The 24,394-nt window shown below is 36.9% G+C and overlaps 1 long non-coding RNA gene across 3 annotated transcripts; it reads right to left on the reverse strand.

Annotated features, from left to right (window-relative positions):
• Window positions 1-7,292: 7,292 nt before the first annotated feature.
• Window positions 7,293-12,736, reverse strand: LOC102153180. 3 transcript variants are annotated; one of them, XR_005380856.1, is made up of 4 exons: window positions 12,598-12,736; window positions 10,274-10,485; window positions 7,588-7,763; window positions 7,293-7,458 (listed from the first exon to the last, which is right to left on the reverse strand). It is a non-coding gene; the product is annotated as an uncharacterized LOC102153180 (long non-coding RNA). The 3 variants fall into 3 exon arrangements; XR_005380858.1 differs by having other exon boundaries at window positions 7,588-7,669; window positions 12,598-12,733; XR_005380857.1 differs by lacking the exon at window positions 12,598-12,736 and adding an exon at window positions 11,279-11,610.
• Between the last annotated feature and the right edge of the window lie 11,658 nt (window positions 12,737-24,394).

A 24,394-nucleotide genomic window follows, 5' to 3' on the forward strand; every position in this document is an offset into this window, starting at 1 on the left:
AATTGACATTTACTTTTGTACTTAAGGGTAATTTGAAGTTTGTGGTCTTCTCTGAATTCTAGTATGCCAATGTGCTGGTTTTATTCATAATATTGAGCAAGACATACTACAAAGGAGTAGCCAGTGGGGAGAATGTAGTGTCACAAAGCCAGGAGATACACAGTGCTCAAAAACAATGGAGCAATCAGTGTGGCAGGTGCTACCAGGAGGTTGATTAAGTTGAAGACTAAAAACTAACCTTTGGTTTAGGATCATCAGTGGCCTTAAAAAGAGTCTTCCTGTTGAGCAGTAGGTACAAGAGACAGGGAAAACAGCATGAGAAAGTGGATACAGTAGTAAATGCAGCAAGTACAGAACACTTAGTAGAGAAGATTAATTACAAAACGTCATGTAATGTGTGGTAATCGAGGGCACTGGGAGTCAAGGTTTTGTTTTTTGTTTTTACCTTTAATTTAAGCATATACTTAGAAAAACTACATGTATCTTAAATATACTTGATGAATTTTCAGTAAATCAGCACCTGTAGATCAAAGAACACAATGTTACCACCTTCCTATAATCCCAGTGTTCCGTGCCGTTATTAACTACCCTCAAAAGATCCATATCTATATAATGTCTGACACTAGTGTTGGCTACTCTGTCATGTCTGACTTTCTTTGCTGTGCACTGTATTCATGAGAATTTTTCACTTTGTTGTAGGTTTTTCTTTTTCATGCATTGGTGCTTAATTTTCTACTGTTTGAATATACTATAATTTATTTATTTATTAATATGTTGAAGGGAACTTGGATATTTTTGCATGTTGGACTGTTATGAATAATGCTGCTAGTACTAGTCATAATTTTCTAAATTATAGTCATGTATTTTTAATGCATGACTTTTGGTGAACACATGATGAATTTATCTAGAAATAGAATTTCTGGGTCATAGGGCACCTATATATTATTATAGCCAATCAGTTCTACAAATTGTTTTTTCTTAAAGCACTGTGTAAGAGTTCCTGTTGCTGAATAAGTTTGCCAACATGTAGTTGCCTTTTTAAAATTTTATTTTATCAATTGTGATAAGTTGGCATCTCACTGAATACCAGTGTCATTTCAAGCCTTTTGCTCATTTTTCTCTTTGATTAGCTGTCTTTTCCTCACTGATTTGTAAGTATTGTGATATCTACAAATCCACTGATTCATAGATATTGTTTTTATATCCTGAGTATAAGTAATTCACTGATAAATACATATCTATTTTAAGATATGGGAAATATTAAAGTATATTTGTATATTGATGGGAATAATGAAGCAACTCAAAATATAGAAATAAAATTGCAGGAGAGAAACCCTTGAGTAGGCAGTAGAAGATAGGCCCCCTTACAAGAGGATTAGGCCCTTGGGCCTATATTGTATTTAACTTAAACCTTTGTTTAGAGTTAAATGTTTCTGATATTTTACTATTATAAATGTGATAAATATTTTAATTTAATAAAATTGTATCCGTATATTGGATTACTTTTACTTTATAAATAAGGAGAACCTTTGTTTAAAAAATAAGACACAAAAGGCCTTTTGCATAGAATCTTTGCAAAGATTGAGTATTTTGTATTGTGCTTACTGGCTTTCCCTTATGAGAACATGTGCCACTGTGCCATGGTATTAAGTCTTAGAATATTATCATTGAATCATTTAACTTTCTCTTTTTGGTCTGTTTGCTGTTCTTCTATAAGCTAGTCTGTTAAAAAAAATGTCCATTTGTATTATTTTTATCTGATTATATTGTTGTCTCCTAAAATTTCAAGTTTTATTGAATATTTTAAAGTATATTTTCAATTACTTGCTTGAAATTTTCTTTTTTCTTACATTTTATTTTTGTCTTTGTTTTAGCAAGTTTTTAATTCTTTTGAATTTAAAAATTTTCTCTTTTAACTCATTTATTTTCATTACTCTCTTTAATTTCTTTCATATTTTTATTTTTGCTGATTGTTTAAGCTTTTTAAATTTAAGTATATATAGACTATATTAGGAACAGGTATTTAAATAAGTCATGCCCTAGGTTGAACAATTTTGTTCCTTCATTTGGTTTTCAATAGATCTTTAGCACTTTCCAACCCTTTTTGTATCAAAATGTGGACTAAAATCCATAGTCTTTGCTTGCACAATCATGGGTCCTAGGACAAGTCAGAATAGGTGGCCATTGGACAAAAGAAAGAAGTTGGCTGATAGTTCTATTCAGGGAAGGTGCCTCCCTCTTAGATTAATTTAATCAAATAGTAAGCATTCATGAGGTTTGGGGGATTTCTTTTACACTTCTGTATGGTAAGGGGAAGTTGGCTAGGGCCAAGGTTCTCATTATATAATTTCAGAATAAAGACAGTTTCTTCTCTGTGGGATCACCTAACAAACAAAAAACAGTCTCCAAACAAAGCAGCATGACCTTGCTTGATATTTCAGAGTAAAAAGAATCCCGGCTTCATCTCTTACTTTAGCTCTCAGCTGTCCTAAAAGGAAGGTAGACTTCTTAATAGTTATGCTTATGATTTTAGAAAGAATAGTTTTTTAACCAGACATCTGTCTCTGAAAAGTTAGTTGTTAGACTGTTCTGCTCAGCTTCCTCCCTCCCCCTGGGATATTTTCCATCTGCCTTACAATATAATTGCCCCTCCAAATCTCCTCTGTCCTGCAGGATTATAGATCCTTAGTTATCCTCAATGTTCATTATCAGTTACCCAAATGTGAAAGCTTATATGATAATTCTCCTCAATTGACTTCTCAGTTTGCCATACACTTCCACGCAAAACCTAGTCTAGAAGCTGGTGGACTTTTCAACCAAATAGAATTGGTGAGACATGAGGTATCTTAATCTGCATTAGGCCTGCCATGTCCAGTGAGCAAATAGGTCTATCAAGCCAGAGTTACATACTTTTTTCTCTTTCTAAATTTCTGTAAACTAATAGCCTATTTTTATACTGAAGAAACTCTCAGACTATACTTCCCAGTAGCTAACGTTACAATTATAATTCAGATCTTTTATCTTTTCTTTTTTGACTCTAAAATTTTTCTTCTGCTAGATTCCTAGATTTAAAAACATAAGTCCTGGGGCACCCTGGGTGGCTCAGCGGTTTAGCACCACCTTCAGCCCAGGGCATGATCCTGGAGACCCAGAATCGTGTCCCACATTGGGCTCCTTATATGGAGCTTGCTTCTCACTCTGCCTGTCTCTCTGCCTCTCTCTCTCTCTGTTTCTCATGAATAAATAAATAAAATCTTTTTAAAGAAATTATCTTTATTCAAAGCTTTTGGCTCTTTCCTCTCTGGCTATCATGGGAGAAAAAAATGCAGCAGAGATAAGAGACCTGGCCATCTTAATTCTATTTAATGAAAGAAGGAAGGTGAAAGATTATCATTGAACTCACAGGCAAACATTTTATTTTTTTTCCATTTTGATGTTGACACTTCATAGTGAAAGATAGCATGCCTTACTGTTTATACCTACCAAAATTGTTTAGTATTTTGCTTTTACAAAGAAAGCTTCTGTACATGATATTGTCTATATCCTGGCAACTGGCATAATTATTTCCCAAGATCAGAGTATCAGACTTGGTAACAGCATTATTAAAGACTTATGATGAGTCAATCTAGATTTGTAAGGTTGTTTCCTCATTGGCTGCGTATTTCCTGATACCTTGTGACTCCAAGGAGGCACACCTGACCAAATAGACCAATGAGTCAAAGAAAGGAGTCATCACTCAAGATCTAAAACAATAAGGTGAATTTGATGCTTATTAAGCAAAGAAATATTGTGCTTACAGGATGTAATCTCTCTGAATGAAGTAATTACTGATCTCATATAGGTTTGGAGAAGCATGAAGTTCAGGATTAGTGATGTACAGAAGCAAGACCTGTTAGGGATGCATTGATCTTTAGCTGTGGAGAATTGATTATTGGAATGTGGCTGTTGCTGATACTTCCAGAATAAGAGGCTGTCACAGAATGCCTGGCATCTAGATGTATGATTACTGATTCGTAGTTTTCAGTGATCAGTTGGGATTGTTTAATGCCAGATATGGGAGTTACTGGTTACCAGTGACCAAAGAACAATCAATCTTTTCCTAGGGAAATTAAAATGTTTTATTTTTCACAAAATATTTTTACATACTGCTTTGTACTAGAGTTATAGGTGCCGTGTTTCATCTACTTGACTGTATTTTAGCTCCTTGTTGGACCTTGTCTTATAAAATGATATCCCTATAGCACCCTGGCATAGCATCTTACCAAATCAAGTCCTCAGCATGTTGAGAGATGCTATAGGACCAGCCTCTTCAGGAACTTGGCAGTAGTGCTATCAGACAAGAAGCAGAAAATCCTTTTAATGGTTTCAAAGAAATATGAATGTATAAATAAACAAAAAATTCAGGCAGAGGTTGCTATAGTTACATCAGACATCAAAACCCCTAGTGTAAAGAAAGGAGAGGGAAAGCTGGGATAGAAGCCAAAGCAAAACTAGAAGGCACACTTCTACAGGATCTTCTTTGCTTCTCTGGCTCCTCAAACCTGCCTTCATCTATGATCACATCTGCAAGTCCAGGTCTGGCTTAGCTTCTCAGCCAATAGGATGCTCCTCATTTTTCCCTGCTTTACCTTTCCCCAGTTCAAAAACAGTTGAACATAATTAAGCCTAGCTTAATAAAAGACCTAAAGCCAGTTGAGATGTGATCTTTTGCAGAATGTAGGGCTCTCTTTTTGTCTCCACAAGCCACACAGTGTTGACCACTGTGCAATCATGCTGGTAGCCCTTGAGTTCAGTACACTTGCCCACCCACTGATGCTAATTTAAAAGATTAGGTATCTTCCAGGTTCCATGCCCACTTGTGGGTCCAGAGACTCATCTTAAATTTCTGTACTCTAGTCTCTTGATCTAGAAAGCTAACCTTGACCTCCAAAAACAGCTGAAATTGCTGAGGCCCCTTGAGTATCTGAGAATGCCTGCTCTGCTCTGAGACAAGCCTCTATGATCAAATAAGCAACTATCAGATCTTCAACTCAAGGAAGAGTGACCCTAATGGATCCCACGTCTTCTTTCATTATGTTGTGTATTTTTGAGCATCCTTCATTTTTTTTTTTTGAGCATCCTTCTTATCCTGAACTCAAACACTCACAATATGTAACTGACATTTAAGTAGTAAATATTGGCTGATGAGAAGAGGATACAAAAGCAATTTTGGATAGTAGGAGGTATTGCTGTAACAACATAGTTTATTGTGCTGTGTGACCATGTGGACACTGCTACTGGAAACATCTGTTATAAATTAAATAATGAGTAAGGTAAGAGGCAAAGTAGCACAATTAATGGTTAATATCAAATTGAAAACAAATGGAAAAAGGGTTTGTTATATGTCAAATATTTATACTCAATATGAAACATATAAAGATGTGATATTGTGGTTTTTTAATATGGCATAAGAAGGGGATATAAGTTTTTCTTATAGGCCATTCACACTGATAGATGATGAGTAACAAAAAAAAAGTAAACTGGAGTAATAAGACTATCACCAGTAATATACTGTTGACTCCTGAGATCCCTCGGGAATTACAAGCAGTAGGAACACATCAGAAAGGCAGGATTCGGGATCCCTGGGTGGCGCAGCGGTTTGGCGCCTGCCTTTGGCCCAGGGCGCGATCCTGGAGACCCGGGATCGAATCCCACATCGGGCTCCCGGTGCATGGAGCCTGCTTCTCCCTCTGCCTGTGTCTCTGTGCCTCTCTCTCTCTCTGTGACTATCATAAGTAAATAAATAAAAATTTAAAAAAAAAAAAAAAAAAAAAAAGAAAGGCAGGATTCCATCCTCTTTCTAGGTTTACCCTGATGAATACCTCTTGGATAAACCAAAGAATGAAGAAATGGAAGAGATTCTAAGACAGGTTTTTTTGTCATGAAAGAAGAATATTGCAAACTGTGGGCATGACAGAGAAGAGTTTAATATCAAGGAAGTTGTGCAAGTAGAAAAGAAATTAATAGGGAAAGGCTACTTTGTGTAAATGTATTTAATGAAGCTAAGATCAGTAAAAAGTAGAGATAAGTCACTTCAGTTCCATAATTCTGAGTTTATAAATGAAACACAGATGTTTGAGAAAGATGGATGTGGGTCTTTGGCATAAGTGTGGGGAGCTTTTACAGAGCAAAGGAAGAAGGCGGTCAAACAATGATTCATGCATATAAACACATTCCTGAGACACAGAATTTTCTGGTTTGCTTTTACCAATATGTCCAGTTCTGTAGTGGCTCTTTTTAATCCATAGCTTTATGCCGGGTCAAAGCCCAAAGGAAAGTGGTAATGCTTGAGATGGAAAATAAGCAAAGAAATTATAAAGATTTGGCTGTAGAATTGGAGATCAAGAAAGTGAACATGTGCAAAAAGAACTACAGTGATAAAGTCAAGAGAGGGCATGGTGAGACAGGCTGTCTCATTCATTAATGGTGGGAGAGGAAATTGTTAACATTGTTCTGCAAAATTAATTTGTAGACTGAACCACATATTAATTTAGCCTTGTGATTCCATTTCTCAGCATGAATTCTAAACTACACATTTAGAAGAGAATTTAAGTAGAAGTAATAGGACATGTGGTACAAAAATAATTAATTAGTAAAAAGTTTAAAAATAAAGTTAAGTTAGATAAATGATGCTAGATCCATAGGACAGACTTTTCTACTTTGACAGTTATGTTTTTGAAGTAATTTTAGTGATGTCACTCAATGACTATGAAATGAAACCAAGAGAAAATATAAGCGTACTATATTGTTTATGTATGCTTCTAATATGTAAGCATATTCACAGAAATATATTTATCTAAAAAATAAAACCAAGATGTAATATACAAAAATGTTAATGATGCTTATTTCTGTAGGGATAAATTGTATTTTCTTCCTTTTACTTATTATTTTCTAAATTGTCTACAAGAAATTTAATCCATGTATTATAATTTAAGGAAATGAAGCAATAGGATTGAGTGACAGCCTGAATGAGGAAGGGAAGAGACAGTGGTATGTTTTATGATTGGTCCTTCCAAAACTGGATTGACTAAATTTGTTTGTGATGTTGAAACAGTTTTTATGCTCTGACATTGTTCATTATTATTTTTATTACTAATATAAAAAGTTAACATTTTCAGTATATCCTACAAGCCAGGATGCAAATTTTTTAGCATACCTAGAAATCACACAGCTAACACAGATTGGAAAGATGACTAAAATAACTTTAGTCATCACCTAAAATAATAGAATAAAGGATTACACAAAAGCATTAGTTGATGATAATACTTTATAAGTATGGTTTGAGCAGGGCAGACAGGAGGAAAGGAACAATATACATGCAGCTTCTGATCCAGGCCAAGGACTTCACATGATTCAAAGGTTGATTTCTCTGGTAACAGGCAAAACAAAACATCTCTTAACTGAACCAAAATGCAGAATCTGAAAATTAGTAAAAACAGTTAGGCAATAGAATCTCCTAGTTACCTTATTCTGCATAGCTAAAGGACACTTAATTTGATAACCAGTTGCATTCCCTAATTTTCACAAGAAATCAAAAATAGGTCTTACCATTGGGGTTCAGATACACAGTGACAATGTACAGCTATGTCTGGCAAACATCGTGATAAAGAGGCTGAACTTTCAAGGTCATCTGAGTGAGAAAGCAGATGCGCAATAAGAGACAGATTATGGAATAAGCCTCCAAGGGCTTATAGGAGCTCTCATTCATTGAAGATTGACTGGACCTATGAAAGTGAGCACAAAGTGTGGAAATGTTTGTGTCACAGGTTAGTACACACCTGAGAGCATGCACTGTAGAAGAGGCACTAAACATTGCAATGGATAGGATGATTCATCTGGTACATGGCAGGCAACCTGTGTTATCAACCATCTCAGTACCTAAACAATGAGCTTCAGAATTGTGTAGCCATTTCAGCAGAAGATGGAGAATATAAATGTGGCAATATATAGTGTTCCTCTTACTTGGGCAGTTCTAGCTGCTGCCATTACTGAAACATAACTCAGTACCAGTGTAATAGTCCAGTCTATGAATCTAACACCGTTTATTTAATTTACTTTTTTTTCATTCACGAGAGACACAGAGAGAGAGACAGAGACACAGGCAGAGAGAGAAGCAGGCTCCATGCAGGGAGCCCGATGTGGGACTCAATCCCAGGATCTGGGATCACACCCTGAGCCAAAGGAAGACGCTCAACCGCTGAGCCACCCAGGCATCCCTATTTAATTTATTTCTATCTTTTAGTCAATTAAAATTTTTTGCACCATGCGTCCTACTGTTTATTCTTAAATTTTAATCTAAATTTATCTTTAGATTTGGAATTACAGAGTTAAATGGTATTAATACTTGGCTAATTCTACAAATTCATTTTGCTGAAAACATTTTTTAAAATATTTTTAAATATTTTAAAAAGAATATTTTTAAAATATTCTATGTATTGAGAGAGAGAGAGAGAGAGAGAGAGAGAATGTGTGCACATGAGTGGAAGTAGGGGAGGGAGAATCTCAAGCAGACTCTACACTGAGCACAGAGCTTGACCAGGGGCTTGATTTCATGGGTCACCCTGAGATCATGACCAGAGCTGAAATCAAGAGTTAGATGCTTGAGCCAACCAGGTGCCCTAATTTTGCTGAATATTTTTAATAATTTTCTCTACCAGTGTTAATGGATGGGAGAACTCCTATCTCACTCTACCCTCTCCTGACCTTTATCACTAGAGTTTTTCTTAACACATATTCACTTTCTTATCCTCCAGCTCTTTAGCTAAATCATTATAATTTCCATGCTTATTTTCCATTTCAAGCATACAACTTTTCTTCGAGATACCAGTACCAGGTTGAAGTATAATCCATAAAGAAATAAAATCAGCAGTTTGATAGCAGGTTCATTATACCTGTCATTTTCTACATTTTAACAGACAGTTTTTCATTGTGATCAGAGTGATACCTATTTAGGCCTGTTTTTGTCTTTCTTGTCTACAGTACTCTAGTCAGGACCATTATTCAATGATTCATAGAATATCTGCTTACAAACACCACTTCATATAACATTGCCACAGCAAAGGAGATGTAGCAGTGGCTGCGTGATTATGATATCCTCTGGTTCTACATATACTGCACCATAGAGCGTTTGTTTAATGTAGTGTAATGTTCTGTTAAAGTTGCTAGCTTGGAAACGACGTCCTGTGCTATGCTGTTTGTCAGTGTATTGTATACATCTTAAATCAGAATCTGGCACACATGTAAAATACATTGGTTCAAAAACCAAAGCACACTTGTAGGAGTGCCTCAATCACCATCAATTTCAGTGACTGACTTGGTGAATTTTTGGTACAATTCTAGGCTCTGCAGATCTGGAGATCCCAGGCCCCAGAGGAGGGCACAGTGAAGGTCCCAGTGAAGGTCCCACTTAAACATAAAAGCTAGGGATGCTGCCAATCTTTTTGTACTATAATGAATCACTTCATCCAATCTTTGCCTTTGAGAAATCTGATGTAAGAAAAGATGAATTTTACATTCATTGGAGTGGGTCTTCCAGTTAGTTGCTGGTAGAAAGTAGTTCTGATGTAGTACTCATTATTTGCACAAAATGTACAAGTATCAGAAGCACCAGCAAGTAAAAACTTTCAGGATGAATGATAGTGACATGGAAGAGAATTTCAGGGACAATAGTTCTACATTTTCATAACTCCTAAGAACTCAATATTGTGGGGAGGGGGTACTAGAAATTGATAATCACATGTGTTTAGGGGTATTCTTAGAGTGGAAGTGCAAAAAAATTGGTTTGCTCTATACATATGCAAAGCAGGCTCAAGAGCCCAAACACTGGAATTCATTGTTTTATGAAGTCATTTAACAAATACTGCATCATCCACACTGTTGATGACAAACAATGATATTATATAGGAAAAAACCCATGGAAATAGAAGACTGAGTAACAAAATTATTCAGTAGAACAGTACATTGAATGTGAAGTTTTAGGGTACTTTAAGAAATTTGCTTCACTTATTTTCTTTAATGTATTCACAGATGGAATCAATGATAAAAATCCATGTCTTTTTAAATAGGAAAGAGTTTTTTTCAGAAGCATAAAATAAAAATTATAAATGATAAACATTTTATTTTGTGCGACTTGCAGCTTATTTTCTTGCTCAGTAGCATATTAAATAATGATATAATTAATGATATAACTTACAATCAATTGCATCATGTATTTAATGAAATAAAAAATACCTACATTAGTTAGCATTTCATTCCTCTGTAAGTCTGGGAAGCCTGTCCAACAGTGGAGTAAAAATGTTTATTATGTCTTTAATAAAAGGTCTCACAGGCAATTTGGAAACTCAACGATCAATGACCCAAATCTTTCTTTCCTTTTTCTCTGTCAACCATTTTCATGCTGGTTGCTTCATTGTTGCAAGATGTCTTCTGAATCTTTAGACATCACATCTATTTTCAAGGTAGAAGGAAGGGAAAAGAGGCAGCTTATGAAACCTCTTCTTGAAGGAAACAAATTATCTTACCTATCTAACTAGTGGAGATTTTCTTATGTCTCCTTGGAGAAAACTGATAAATCAGTTTATCTAATCAACGACAGTGGTTAGAGAGTCTGGGAAAGTGAGTATGGAGGAGGGACTATGATTTAAGAAAGTAAAACTTAAAAAAAAAAAAAGTGTGTAAATTATTGAACAACCTAAACAACTATATCTGGTTGGAGCTGGTAAAAGTGGGAAGGCAAAGGGAGGAGTCCTATGGATTAAGTGATACAGGACACAATCAATTTGTAGAAAAAGGAGGATTGGGTGAAAACAAGAGAGCAGGAGTGAAAATAAGAAGAGTACTGGCTCTGGGATTCAGTGAGCAGCATCCATTAGAAAGTCATGGACAAATTGTGTCCAACTTGGTCAGTATCCCACTCTTCCAACAGGAATTATGTGGGAACTTCAGGCAACAACATTTTCCTGGAGTTACTGACATCTCATCTACTGCTACTGGTTCTAACCTCAAACCGGCCTCTAATTTTCTTAATGATTTGTCATTTACTTGCAATTTTTCTGAGAAGTAGACTCTAGGATGTTTCAGGTTCTGAAAGCTCAGTGGAGAAACTAGGATTCAGGATACAATCAGTTTTGCTTCAAATTGCATGGGGATCTTGGTTCAAATGTTTTCCAGTAACTGGCTTCTTGCTTTATTCTTTTGTCTTTGTCTGGTACCTGAGTTTATTCAGGAACTAATTTCTTACCTCTTAAACTTAGGAAGCTCCTTGACTAGGTTCCAAAATCATATAGTCAGTCGACCCTCTCCAAATGCTAGAAATCATTATTTTCTTTCCTGCCTTAGAGTTATTTTGGTTCCTTGTCTGATCCTTTCCACCTGTGCTAAGTCCCTTGAATCCAAGGACAGCATCTCCTTCCTTCTGTCCCTAACAGAACTCTTACCGAAGGTACAAAACCAAATGATACAATAAGCCTTGTTAAATGAATGGATATGATGAATTAAGTAAGAACTTTCATCAGGTGTTAGAAAACCTCTGAGATAAGTCTAAATCTCAGGAAAATGACCAGTTACTTCCTAGAATATGAACTCTTAAAGACTCACCTAATTCATTCCTCAAATTCATCTAGGACCATGGCCACTTCAAAGTTCTTACAGTGATAGACACAATCATACATTATATATACCAGTATATATTTTATATATATATATATAATATATATATATATACATAATTATATATACCAGTATTACTCATTTGGCCTGCCAGAGATCTATCAGTCATCAGCCATTTGCTTATGTGGATTATAAGCCCATAAGTATTCCTCATTGCCTTGGAATCATTGTCTCTCTCATTTAAGGTCTCTCCTTATTTTCAGTCCTCAAAGCTTCTATCTTTACTTCAGTTAATGCTTCCACTGATACAAATGCACACTTTCCACTGAGATTCCTCAGTTCCTCCGAAGTCAGTTTCTTAAGGAACTGCGCCAGCTATCTCCTGCTGCAAAACTAAATCGCTTCAGACTATAGTAGCTTGAAACAGAAAGCATTTCATTTTATCTCATGGTTTTTGACATCAGAATTTGGGCAGGCCAAATTAGCTGGGTGGTTCTTCTCTATATAACTATATATATAACTGTATACTATATATATATATAGTTATATAACTATATATATATATAAAACTTCTCTATATAACTATATATAACTATAAATTCTCAGTGGAATTCAGCTGGACTATTCTAGAAAGTCCACTGGCTTGCCTGCCAATTGCAGAGGCATGTCTGGAGAGTGGACCTCAGCTGGGCTCTTCACCTTCCCCATGTAGTCTTAGATTTTCTTCATGTGGTATCTCCGGCTGGTAAATCAGATTTATTATGACAGCTCAGAGATTTAAGGTATCAAAACAGAAACTTGCAGTCCCTTTAAAGTCTAGGCCTGCAACTGGTGTAGTATCATTCCATCCCATTATGACATAATGCTCCAAGGAATCTAGTTCGGTGTAGATTCAATGGAAGGAAAATAGATCCAACCTCTCAAAAGGGAAATTTTATGTAATTCACAGACCTGGTTTCTCTGCTACCATCTTTCCTACAGCCACAAATTATTTACATTTCTTCTCAATGCAGAATTCATTCTCCTCTAGCAAGATGCCCAAAGTTTCATTCCATTATGGCATCATCTCAAAGTCCATACTTTAGTTATCTAAGATCATGACCAGGTTTGGATGAAGTTCCTCAAAAATGGTTCCTTGAGTATGATTTCTCTTGCTCTGAAGACTTGTGAGATCTACACAAGTAGATCTACACACTCAGTATACAATGTGAGACAGTTAGGGCAGCCACAGTAGACACCTGCCTTCAAAATGGGGAAATAGAGGCACATAACTGATTCATAGCAGCTCTGACTCTACCCAGGTGCATGTTGCCAGTTCTAGATTCCTGGGAAATTTTCTCAGTGCTATTTGGATCCACCCTTTATGAATTTGAGTCATCCTTCCTTTCCCATAAAAAATCTTAGGCACAGCTGTATAGTCTTCTCCGGCTGCTTCCTTTCCATAAACAGATCAAATACTAGAATTTTCTTTTTTTTTCATCTTGTACTATCTGTTTTAATTCAATCTTTCAGCTACAAATCTCTTAACATCATGTAGGGTCTAATATATCAGACTATATTTTACTCCATTAGACAAAAAACATACTTCTGCTACTTCCCAAGATGGCCACTTTCCTCTCTTAGGCAACTGGTGAGAATCTTGGAAACATCAACACTTAAAATTCTTAAAAATACAATTGCCCAAGGAAAACAGTCTGTGAGGCATACCCTTATATCTTTCTGAAGTATTAAACAAAGGGTCTTACAGCCTCATCCGGACTTCAACCTTTCCCAGAGACCAAGTCTTACTGAGTTTGGTTTGAATTTTGTCCTAAGGTCATTTCCTACTTTGAGAGTATTTTGCTGGCTAGAAGAACTTTCCTGGGAACTCTATATCTTCTCTAAATTCTTTTCAGAAACTGAATAACGTCCACTTCTTTTTTTATGTTTTATAGCAGACTACTTTATCATAGCTGGAATAGTCAACGTTTCAGCATTCTGCCTGGAAATCCACTTAGCTAGATCAATGAGTTCAATAGATACATTTTTTATCTTCTACATTTCTGTAGGTCATAGGTGTTGCCAAACCTCCTGGCACTACATAAACAAAGTGTCCTTTTTGTCAGTTCTAATAATGTTCTCCTCATTGTCTTTCAAGTATTCATGAACAACCTTCCCAAAGCTCTTCCAGCTTTCACTGCTAGTCTCCTTGAGGTCATTCTGGCTTCTTTTTGCCAGATCCCAAAGCCACTGGTTTTAGATTTCTGTATGGCAGTACCTTACTCCTGGCAACAAATACTGTTCCAGTTATCTATATCTCTGGAACAAAGTACCCAAACTTAGTGGCTTGAAACTACAACTATTTGCTGATACTCCCAATTTTCTGAGTCAGCAATTTGGGCAAGGCTCAGCTGGGGGATTCTTTTGCTCTTTGGGGGCATCAGTTGGGATCAGTCAGTGGTAATTAACTAATGAAGAGGCTTTATCTGAAGGGCCAAGTCAGCCTCACTCACTTGCCTTGCACCTTGGAGGGAATGCTGGGAATATTGGGCTCACTTGAGCCCTTCTTCCTCTTTGTGTAGTCTCAGAGCCTCTCCCCATGGTGTCTCTAGCAGAGTAGTCAGATTTCTTAATGCTGTGACTTAGGAATCTAAGGCAAAAGGCGTGAATGGCAGGTCTTCTTAAGAGACTGACCCCAAACTGGCATAGCATTTCTCTCACTGTACTCTGTTGGTTAAACAGTTACGGATAAGCTCAGATCCAAAGACGAGGAAATAGAACCCACCTGTTTGATGGAAGGAATGTTATTTACAGCCCTGTTCTTATTCTTCCTTCAATGTTTCTTTTCATAATCTAAAGTCATACTATGAGTCGGATATACGAAAGCCTTTGGAAAAAAGGCTTGTACCTTAAGGTCCTGGAAGCATCAACCTCAGAAATTTGCACCTCCAGCATACAAGCATTTTTATTTAATAACAGTTTCATACTATCTCATGCTTTTTTGTCATCCCCCATCATCACTCCTTCATTTTTCACACGCAACACATTTCTTTCTTTGCTACTTCCCATTTTATCCCAGGTAACTGAAGAAAGTCTATCCAACTGTCTCTCCCTCTTTCCTCTCTGTTGTTCCTTTTCTCTTTTATCTATATGTTAAACAAAATATTCTGCTTCTCTTCAGTGTGTCCTCATTGCTTTTAGCCTGTACTTTACCCTCATTTCATCCCATGCACCTTTCCCCTTTACTCTCTCACATTCCCTCTGAGTTTACACTTTGCAGGCCCTTCCTGCCTAAAACATGTGTACACATTTGAAGCAGTTTTCTATTACAATTCTCTTGTCAGAATGTGTCTTCTAGTGTCTTGTAAGATCTACAAAGACAAGGGCCTCATCTTTTTGATCACTATTATATGTCAGCATCCAGAACAGTACCTGGAACACATTCGGTGCTCAGAAATTATTTGTCCAGTAAATGAATGGAAATATGATACTATCAAAGTTAAGTGAAAATTATCAATAATGTTATACCTACCCACATGAAAAAAGTAATAAATGTTAAAATGAAATAACAAAGTTACTCATTGCCATACCAAGTACTAAGGCCAATGCAAATGCCAATACATTCTTTGCAGTATTTCTACACAAATGTCCTTCTTCCTCTTCCAAATCCACTATTTAAGATGAAAAAATGCAACACACACATAAAAACAACCTACTTCCAATTCATCTATTCATTTATTTTTAAGGTTAAAGCAGCATTATATTCATTCTTTAGGCTAAATAACTTTTTGGAGGTTCCGCAGGCAAGTATATCAATGTTGTTCAACAACAAAAAATGCATTCTCATTTCCCAAAGCACCAGATTTTGGAGTACAGCCATGCTAAATGGGATACTGCCTAAACAATCTATGAGAATGGAAGAATAAAGAGGCTAGATCCCATTTAAAAATAGCATGGTACAACCTCATTTACATCTTCAGGTTCATGTATAATATGAATGGAGGGACATTTTGGAAGATTTCTAACCCCTCTCGTTTACTGAATATATGCAGCAAATGAAGGTCGAGTATTTTGGAAGACTATCTCTATTCTTGCTGCATCAGTTTTATTTATTTTTTTATTTAAATTAAATTAGCCAACATATAGTACATCATTAGTTTCAGATGTAGAATTCAGTAATTCATCAGTTGTGTATAACACCCGGTGCTCATCACATCACAACTGCATGAGTTTTAAATGCTACATTAAAAACTGGTATATCTTCCTCTCAAGAGTATAGTATCACTGCCACATTTGCAATCAATGAAACTTGGTAAATATCTTCTAAGGCAGCAGGATTGGTTTAGTACATCATAAATGCTTATCATTGCCTCTAGAATATTTTATATTTTCTTTCTTCACATACTGATAAGATATAATTGTTCTCAACACAGATCATTGATTTTAAAGCAAATGAATCATAGAATGTCAGCCCTGTAAAGGACCTTGAGAAGTCATCTCTCCCATATCCTTGCCTTCATATGGGTTCACCCTCACCCACTTTGGATAATGTTCATTGATTCCGTTTTTAAACACCTTTGTAGGAAGAGGGTCCTTCAATTTTCTTCAGTAGCACATTTCAGTGTTTAATAACCCATAAGGCTCTCAGGAAATTCCTCCTTATATCCATCCTAAATTACCAATGGCACATGGATTTAGAGTTCAGTCTTAAGTAACCGGAATAAATTACCTGTGCTATGGAAACAGACAACCACTCTGAATTTGAGAAAGTGTTGTCTTTGTGAAATAAACTGAAAATATTACTTCTTAGGGATGGAGTAAGTGATTTTCAATCAAGTGCTTTCAACTTCAGAGTGCGCATGCTGCAGCAGCCTGGATGATTGTCATCAAATGGTCCTGGCAAAGCCCTTCAGGGCACTTGTGAACAGGCTAAGCACCAGGGCCAAAATGGAAAGCAAAATATGAGCCGTGACAAGGAGTCAGACAAACTGTGGTCAAGCTGTATGACTGATGAGTTACGCAGACAGGCAGGCATTCCATGCTGATGTCAGCAAATGCACTATGTCTGAGCAGACAAGGACAGGCTGAGCCAAGGCTCCTATGCATGTTGTTGTCTTGTGAGCAAGAGGGGACTTCACCAACAGAGACTGTCTTCTTGGGAATTTTGTTTCTCATAATGCTGCATTACTACGATCACACAGCTTAAGTATTCTCAGGTGAAGGTCTTCCCGTTTGCTTGTCCTCTAAATTATTTTTCATTTTTTTAAGATTTTATTTATTTATTCATGAGAGACACCGAGAGAGGCAGAGACACAGGCAGAGGGATAAGCAGGCTTCATGCAGAGAGCCTAATGTGGGACTCGATCCTGGGACTCCAGGATCACACCCTGGGCTGAAGGCAGAGGCTTAACCACTGAGGCACCCACGCATCCCTAAATTATTTTTCTTAATGTTTGACCTTGACATTTTTGAGAAGTTCTGATGGTGAAAAGTCAAGAGTTTATGTGAATAGACAGTATGCTCTATGGATTCAAGAAGATGCTGGTTAAAAAATAAGCTACTGGAATTGGCTAGTCATGGATCAGGGTCCTTATTAGCTGTGTAGCTTTGAGTAAAAATTTTTTTAAAGATTTTATTTATTCATGAGAGACACACAGAGAGAGGCAAAGACATAGGCAGAGGGAGAAACAGGCTTCATGCAGGAACCCCAATGTGGGACTCGGTCTCAGGACTCTGGGATCACACCCTGAGCCAAAGGCCCACCCAGGCATCCCAAATTTGAGTAAATTACTTAACCTGTTTTGAGCTAAATTCTTTCAACAGTAAAATAGACATAACTGTACTTATATCATATAATTCGTGAGAAGAACATAGTCCATTTAGCTGTTATCTTTGCCAATTAATGTGTGTAAGCATGAACATGTCAACACCAAAGTAACTTCATTTATTTTTAATTCACTAAGCATTTGCCTGTTATTGACATAAGTATAAAATCCTGGTTCATGGGCAGTCCGGGTGGCTCAGTGGTTTAGCACCGCCTTCAGCCCAGGGCCTGATCCTGGAGACCCAGGTTCAAGTCCCACATCAGGCTCCCTTCATGGAGCCTGCTTCTCCCTCTGCCTATGTCTCTGCCTCTCTCTCTGTCTCTGGGTCTTTCATGAATAAATAAATAAAATCTTAAAAAAAAATCATGGTCCATGCCTTTTGGTTGAATCCAAAAAAATTAGAGAAAATTCCCAATCTCAATCAATCATAAGAAGATATATGAGGCCTACCTAGCACAATGTGGGTACTCAATAAATACCTGTCAATCAATATTTATCTAGAAAATGAAATAAAAATGAAAGAAAAAGTGTCATTATAATGCAATATAGAGAGATATTGGTACTGAGAAAAGTAGAGGAAATGTCATGTAGTTTGGGGGGAAAAGAGGGAGTAGAAAATTTTCAGATGTGTAGATAAGAAAAGTATCATGATGAGGAATATTGAAAGTTTATGTGGTTTTGGACAAAGGTATCATTTGTCTCATTTGTGTTCTGAACATCACACATTATTAGCACTTCTCAGTATCTTATTTTTCTAATTTAACGGTCCACCTGAAAGGATATTGACACCAGGTCTTCCTATCTTTCAGCATCTCTACAGATGAGTAATGGAATCATCAATCTCCTGTGAGGAATGTTTCACTTCTCAATTCAAGAATACTTTTTTCATCCATGTTCCAGATTGTGTTTGCTCCAGATTATGTTCCCTCCTGTCTGGTTCTCCATGTGGTATCCCCTCTTCTCTGTTTACAATGTCTCCCCTCTCTTGGCTTATTTGGTGCATCTTCACATCTCAAGCACTGGTAATAACATCAAGTGATTTTACATTCTTTCACATCTCAACTATACTGCTTAAAAAAGTAGTTTGTAAGGTTTCTATTTTCAGTCCATTGTGCAAGGAGCTTAGATGTTGCCACTCCATTCTAGAAACAAGGAAAATGCTGAGGAACTCTTCTTAGATCCAGAAGAGAAGTGAGGTCACATGACAAATACTAGATAAAATGGACCAGTTGTTTTTTTTTTTTTTTTTTGAAAGACGCAATCTGCCAAAACTCACACAAAAATAAATGATCTGGAAAGCCTATATCTAGTGGAGAAATTGAATAAATAATTGGTGTTCTTCCAAAACAGAAAGCATTAGGTCCAGATGGATTCCCTGATAAATTGTACCAAACATCTAAGAAATAAATTATCCAGTTCCCATCCCCAAAGGAAGAAAATGGAAGGAATAAAGAAGTCACTTTTCTCAAGCAATTTTGAGACTCAATTTTGGGATGAAAATCTCCATCAGTTTCCAGGGCTGAGAATAATCCTCTGCAACTCTTGGCTCCATCTAGTTGGCCAATGGCTCCACCCTCTAGGACTGAGGTTCTGCCCACTGGGCCTCCATATGTACCCTCTGAGTCGTTCCTCCTTTTGAATGAAGAGGGACATCTTTGAAGCCGAGTAATTACACCAGCCTTCCTATCTATGGAATCCAACAGCTTTCTTTAAATTCATCCTCTCTGTCCCCTTTCAGTCCAAGCTGGCAATGTTTCTGCTGATACACAGTTGCAAAAGCCTTGTGAGTTTCCCACATATGTCACAGGTATTCACTCCATTAGACAAAGGCTCATTCAAAGGTCTTTTCTGAAAATTTAATCTCTATTCCTAGCTTCTACTGATTTGGCTGAGAGGATCCATGATTCATATGCATTCTCTCTCTCTCTCTCTCTCTCTCTCTTTATCTCTCTCTCTTTTTAAAGATTTTATTTATTTATTCATGAGAGATACAGAGAGAAAGAGGCAGAGACACAGGCAGAGGGAGAAGTAGGCTACATGCAGGAGGCCCTATGTGGGACTCCATCCCGAGGTGGCGCTAAACCTTGGAGCCACCTGGGCTGCCCCATATGCATTATCTCTTAAACCAGTTTTTGTGTGTGTGACTGAATACTTTGACCTTTTGATTCTTCCCAGGAACTGGCAAAAGGTTGTGTAGACACACCCTTGCCTTTCTCTCCACAGCATTCTTTCCTGACAGGGAATCTCCTAATTTTAGCATCTTTTGCAATCTGGTTAGGCTGAGAATTTCCCAAACCAGATTCCTTTTTGCTTAGTAGTTCTTCCCTCAGTTTACCTCTTTCCTCCAATAATCAACATGAAGAATGACTATAATCAACTTGACTATAATCAACATGAAGAAACCAGGCTGTATCTTTGAAACTTTGCTCAGATAAATATCCATGTTCATCACTTACATATTCTGCTTTGCACATAACTGCATGCCATAGTTAAACTAAGATTTCTGCTACTATATAACAAGGATCTCCTTTCTTCCAGTTTCTAGAAACATGTTCCTCATATCCTCTGAGTTCTCACTAGCAACCTTTAATTTTCGTATTCTTTTTTTTTTTTTTTAAGATTTTATTTATTCATGAGAGACACAGAAAGGGAGAGGGAAAAGCAGGCTCCTTGGAGAGAGCCTGATGCGGGACTAAATTTCAGGACCCCAGAACCACACCCTGAGCCAAAGGCAGGTGCTCAACCACTCAGCCACCCAGATGTCCCTAATTTTCATATTTCTATCAAAATTCCGTCTATGATGATTTAGGTATTTGTTATAGCAGCACCCCACTTCTGGTACCAAAATATGTATTAGTTTATTATTGTTGCTCAAACAAGTTACTACAAACTCAATGGCTTAAAATAACACATATTTGTCTTTTTATATTTGTGAAGATCAAAAGAATAAAATTCGTTTTACTGGGCTAAAGTGCTATCTGTCAAAGCTGATTTCTTCTGAAGGCTCTAGGAGAGAATCTATTTCTTCAATTTCTTGCTTCTTCCAGTTTCTAGAGGCTGGGTCATTCCTAGACTCTTGGCTGACTTACTCCACTTTCTGCTTCCTTCATCATATTGCCCTATGATTGCTAAATCAGTCAATTTTTAGCACATATGCTTTTATCTTAATTTCTCTTTGCTGGGGAACCTGATCAAAAGCAACCGTTGTTACTTGAAAACCCACTAGAGAAATCAGAAAAGAAGAAAAAGAATTGAATTACTCTTTCTTGTATGCCTCACAGTTATTCTTTTCTCAAAGTTCAAGTAGTTAAAGAAGTGATGTTAAGAAGATCCAAGTTCTTAATACAAAGTCAAGTTAGCAAGGATAATAAATTTTGCTACTGACTTTGCATGTCATCCTAAAATGCAGTTGGTTATCTAAGATTTTGGCTTAAAATGTAGATGTGGGAAAACCTCTGTAGGGAATGTTCTGCAAATTGAATCCTTTTTAACATATAAAAAATTACAATACCAGAACCTTTACTCCATGAACTTAGATGGTTCTCACTTGCCATTTAAATACTGTGACCTTGGCAATATTTCTTTGAAATGGTATATTAATAATAGGCATTAGAAAATAGAGAAATTAAAGACTGTTGTCAGCAAGCTGTGACATAGGCTAATAAATAAACACTGCTAAACTTGTGGCTGATGGAGAAGCCAGGGGAAGGGCCACATACTGATTTGGTGGAGTGTACTTTCAGGGTTCTGATAAGGATTGTAATAGGTTGTATAATGGTCACAGTGTTAGATGTGTGAGAAAATAAGAATAGAAATATCCAATGAGGAGAAGTCAAAATCTGAAGAAGTGATGACAACAGAATGGAGAACTTGTGTGTGTGTGTGTGTGTGTGTGTGTGTGTGTGTGTGTGATGAACTGTGTCCGTATATAAAGATGCAGTGGGAGAATTTAGGCATGAGAAGTTTAGAGGTAGAAGAGCAAAATAATAATAATAATAAATAATAATAATAATAATAATAATAATAATAACAGGTTACACACATTTTGCACCGTCAGGGATCAAGAATTCTTGCCCCCTTCAAGGATCCTTCTAGCTAGACTAAGAATCAAATTAACAGGAGACAGATTAACAGAAGAAAATCAGATTTGTTAGAGTATATATGGGGAATCCGGACAGGCATGGAAATTGCAAAGACAGGCAAAATGAGGTACATGTGTCAACCTGAAATAAAGGAATTAGGGGCCTTGGACTTCACAGGAAAGGAATGCAATTCACAGACCAGTAAGAAGAGCAGCTGTTGGGTACTTAGATGTTTGCCCTGCCATATAGATAAGTCACTCAGATAAAATTTATCTCTGCTAATAATTCTCATTCTGGGAAGGTCCTCAATTTACATTCTTCTATGTAGTGAAGGAAGGGGCAAAAGTTTCTCTTAAACTGGTAGGGTCTCGATTGCCTTCAGCTCGGAATAATCTTTATGCCAGAGTGGCCTATCTTGGGACTGCCTGCCTTTGGCCCCTACAGTACTAACAGATACGCATGACAGATGACTTTTAGAAGAAGGAAGAAGAGTTGAAGAAAGGGAAGGAGAAGGAAGGCAGCACCAATTGCAATGACAACAAGAAAGATCTGATAACAAGTTGAGTTGCTTTGATTGCATGTCTCTGGAGAAACTGATTAGAGAGCAGCCTCTTAAAGCCACAGCGTGGCTCATCACGGCTCACGCAATGAATAACTCCTCCACAGAACCCACAGTGAGGGCTCCTTCTGGAGAGAGGTGTCTTTCCAGTCGTGGTCAGCACTTAAAGGAAGCTTAACCTCTGCTAGGCACTGTACTAGGTGCTTTGCATTTATCAAATCATTTAATAGTTATAGCAATATGATGAGATAGGAACAAGTGTTATCCTTGTTTAACCAGTGAGGAAATTGAAGAACAAAGAGATTCAGTAACTTGCTTAAGCTAGTAAGTGTCAGAACTGGGATTTAAACCAAGAGCAGTCATATTCCAGTCCTATTCCCATGCTCTTAACTACTCTGTTGTACTGCCTCTCACACGAAGTTAGAGGAGGGAGCATTTTGTAATGGAAGTTTTAATAAGTATCCGCTCAACCCCATGACCCCTGGCCAACTGGGCAGGATGAGGACAGAGCAGTGCAGCTCATTTAGAAGCATGGCCATCGGTGCTGATCAAATTCAGTGAAAACAACAACAGGAATCTAAACGAGTCACTTCCAAACTGATTTTTTAAAAAAGATAATATCTTGTATTTGTTGAGCAATATATATAATCTCATTTAATTTTCACAAACATCCTGGCATCAGATAGGAACTATTATACTCGTTTTACAGATAAAAAATAAAAATAAGGTTCAGGGAGGTTGAAATTTGCTCGGGGTCATTATTTCTAAAAAGTAAAAGAGAGGTTCTTAACAACAGGTCTTTCATCAAATCAAACATGGCATGTTTTCATGCCATGCTGAAAAATTAACATCTGTTGTCAAAAAAAAAAAAACTATCTGTGAGCATGTATGGAATTTCCTAAATTAGAGGTAAATACAATGTATGTAATTAGGGAAGCCACTGATGAGATGTCATAGAAGACTCTCTTTCCCAGGGATACCCCTTCCCTACTGCCCTCTTGCGGACTGGCCATCCTTGATGGAGCAGCAGAAATTTAGGATTACAGATGATTTCATTGGCTTTTTGCTCAACTAAACCTCTGATCTATGAAAGTTAAGAATAGAGGGAAGTGGGACTACTCAGTTCTCTCAATCTCTCCTCATTCTGTCAAAATCCTCTGGCTCTACTGAAATAAATTCACTATCCTGTGATTTTAGGAGCAATATTCAAAATTTTGAATAGTTGGTATGGTTCAGGCACCCACCAACCCACACAGAGTTTGGATGTGGAGCCAAATACTCCTTCAGTTGGGCCACAGTAGATGCAGAGAAAGCACCAGGGATCCAAAAGATGGATGGGTTGGAAGGGAGAGTCCTTGAGTGGCTTGGGATAAAGTCTTAATCACTGGAAAAAAGTATTTCAGTATTTTAATACAAGTATGGGCCTACCAGTATGAACTAGCTGAATATTAACACTTACTGGATTCCTTCTGAACAGAAACTATGTTCTTTTTTGCATTAAACACTACAGGTCCAAAAGCCTTGATCTACAATTCTGAAATCCAAAAAAACCGAAAAAATTAAAATGGTCTCTATTACTCATTTGACTGCAAAACCCTTGTCTACCTTGATAAGATACCATTTATAAACTTCATTATTCCTAAGTGAATAGTCATGATTTTCACTGCTGACACATTAATGTTTGTGATTATAAGATACTGCTCAGGGTTCCCCTGGGAGTATTTTTTTAATGGAAGATGCGTGCACTGTTTTACTTTCCTAAAATATGCAAAATTCTGCATTCAGAAGCACATCTGGTCCTAAGGTTTTGAATAAAGGACTATGTACAAATACCATCTAGCATAGTAAATGCTCTGGGACAGAGTGGCTTTGAGCAACAGGTTCTATATTGTTGAATGTATATGGCTTTCAAAATTTTTCTTATATGAGTAAAAAATGATAAAGAGAGTGGAAAAAAATTCTGCTCAGGTTTAGTTTCATATACTTAGTTTATCTAAAGTCAGAGCCAATAATATCAATGGGATTTATATCACTTCATTGTTTTCTCCATAAAGAACAGGACCAATCTTTCACATATGGACCATTTCCAAACATAGATCCTAAACAGGAGGTCCATATAACTAATTCTGCACTTACATGATTTCTTGCAGTCATATGTAGAATCCCACATATAGAGGATATTCACAAACCTTTACATTAGTTATAATGTTAAAAGTAAGACAACTATCAATTCATGAACAATGTACATCACTTTGCCCAGAAATGTTTCCAGTGTTCAAAAATACTCTGACAGTACGTTTTGA

The sequence above is a fragment of the Canis lupus genome, chromosome 29 (genome assembly GCF_011100685.1).
Source record: "Canis lupus familiaris isolate Mischka breed German Shepherd chromosome 29, alternate assembly UU_Cfam_GSD_1.0, whole genome shotgun sequence".
NCBI lineage: Eukaryota > Metazoa > Chordata > Mammalia > Carnivora > Canidae > Canis > Canis lupus.